The 2,473-nt window shown below is 42.7% G+C and overlaps 1 non-coding gene across 1 annotated transcript; it reads right to left on the minus strand.

Moving 5' to 3' along the window:
• Positions 1-329: 329 nt before the first annotated feature.
• On the minus strand, positions 330-436 carry LOC125165006 (U6 spliceosomal RNA). Its single transcript, XR_007151915.1, has one exon. It is a non-coding gene; the product is annotated as a U6 spliceosomal RNA (small nuclear RNA).
• Between the last annotated feature and the right edge of the window lie 2,037 nt (positions 437-2,473).

A 2,473-nucleotide genomic window follows, 5' to 3' on the forward strand; every position in this document is an offset into this window, starting at 1 on the left:
TTTCTCATATCCTCAAATGCTTTTTTCAGTAGATTTCATTCATTATGAGAGTATAGACTTACAATTTTCTTCTGCTTCATGGCTGTTTTCCAGGAGGGGAATTTCCCTCAGTTGATTTGCATGCAAATTCATTTCCTGATTATCTGACATATTCCTCTGTAAATTTCACTTTCTTTTTGTTCATTTTGGTGATATTTCCGCATTTTAGAAGATTCCTAGTTTAATTCCTTTTCGGCTTACAAACGTCCAGGTACTTCAGTGGGGTTTTGTTGGACTGTTTTAGTGGTGGGGGAAGAGCCTGCAAGGCTTCCAGTTTTTTGTTGTTTTTTTAAAATCTGGAACGCTTCACGAATTTGTGTGTCATCCTCGCGCAGGGGCCGCGCTAATCTTCTCCATATCGTTCCAATTTTAGCATATGTGCAGCTGAACCGAGCTCGGCTTCCAGTGTTTTTATTCTCTTTTGTCTTATAGGACACAAAATTTCTCCCTTTTTCTTCTTTTCCCACTTACCACTTGAATTCCCAAAGGTGATTCTTCCTTCTTTTTTGCCTCTTTCTCCCCTAGAAGCTTTTTTTCCCCAGAAGACTATCCTTTCAAATCAGGTTTTTCCTTTAAAATATAGTCAGGGTTGGGGGTGGCCTGGGTGGCTCAGTCGATTGAGCTCAGACTTCAGCTCAGGTCCTGATCTGCCGGCTTGTGAGTTCAAGCCCCACGTCATGCTCTGTGCTGACAGCTCAGAGCCTGGAGGCTGTTTCGGATTCTGTGTCTCCCTCTGTCTCTGCCCCTAACCCACTCACATTCTGTGTCTGTCTCTCTCAGAAATAAATAAACATTAAAAATTTTTTTTTTAATATAGATAGATAGATAGATAGATAGATAGATAGATAGATAGATAGATAGTCTGGGGGCTCCTGGGTGGCTCAGCCCGTTACTGCCAACTCTTGATCTCAGCTCAGGTCATGATCTCACGTTGGTGGGATCAAGCCCCATGTCACCCCTGCACTGACAGCGTGGAGCCTGCTTGGGATTCTCTCTCTCTGTCTCTGCCCCTCCCCTGCTTGCTCTCTCTCTTTCAAAATAAATAAACTTTTTTTAAAAATAGAGTTTGTCCCTTTAAATTACATATCTGGTCCTCTTCTTTTTAGTCTATCTGGTCCTTTAAGTCCTGAATACTTTGAAATCCTTTCTCTGCTGTCATGTTCTGATCTACCCGGTTACCTTTTTAGGATTTTCTGACTTAGGGTAAATACAATCTTTCTGGTGGTCACTCCAATTCACGCACAGGCCTCTCCACTCGGGTCCCTCCTGTGTGTCTCACAGTTTCTCTCCGCCTGCCTTTGCTTGCCACTGAACTCCACGGGGTGAGAAGGGAACACATGAGCCACAGCACTGATACTTGTTGACTTTTCCCTTTTTACTCACAGTTACTTTACAGTTTCAACATTATTTACGTTCACGTTGACAAGTGGTTTTCATAGAATTTTTGCAGATAGAAAGTTATTTCATATTATTTGGGGAGCAGACCTGGGGAGGCTATTTACCTCACTGCACCCATTGTTTATAGCTCCCCTGAGTGATCATTTTAAAACCTTTTATTTGGGGCACCTGGGTGGCTCACCCAGTCAAGCTTCGGACTTCAGCTCAGGTCATGATCTCGCAGTTCGTGGGTTCAAGCCCTGCATGGGGTTCTGTGCTGACAGCTCAGAGCCTGGAGTCTGCTTCGGATTCTGTGTCTCCCTCTCTCTCTGCCCCTCCCCCTCTCTCTGCCCCTCCCCCTCTCTCTGCTCCTCCCCCACTCATGCTCTGTCTCTCTGTCTCTCAAAAAATAAACGTTAAAAATAATACAGAAAGAAAGAAAACGTTTTAGTAAAGCATAATATACATACCAGAAGTACACATAGCATTGGTATGCAACACAATAAACTTGCCCAAACTGAACACATCCATATATCCAGCCCAAGACCAAAGGAAGAAACTTACAAATACCACAACCAACCCATGCTCCTTCACTGGGTATCCTCCCCCCAAAGGTAACCACAGCACAGATGAGTCTTCCCTGGCTTTCACATTCTAGAAATGAAATCATATGGCAGGTGCTCTTATGCGTCTGGCTCCTGTGATCACGTTTAGGAGATTCATCCACGTTTTTCATTCTTGCTGCTAAATACTCTTCCACTTGTGAGTGTGTCACAATTTATTTACCCATCCTATGACTTGAGGATAATTTCAAGTTTTTGGCTAATTTGAATAGTATTGCTGTGAACATGCTTATACACGCCCTTTGGTGAATACATGCAAATATTTCTGATGAGTATATACCTAGGAATAAAATTGCTTGGACCAGCAGTATATAAAAACCCCTCCTGTTGTTGCACGGACATCCTTGTCAAAATATGGTATTGTCTGTCTTTTTTATGTAATCTATTCTGATGGTATGTAGTCATATCTCATTGTGATTGAGCGTCTATTCACC

This window comes from Prionailurus viverrinus, chromosome B1, assembly GCF_022837055.1.
Source record: "Prionailurus viverrinus isolate Anna chromosome B1, UM_Priviv_1.0, whole genome shotgun sequence".
Classification (NCBI taxonomy): Eukaryota; Metazoa; Chordata; class Mammalia; order Carnivora; family Felidae; genus Prionailurus; species Prionailurus viverrinus.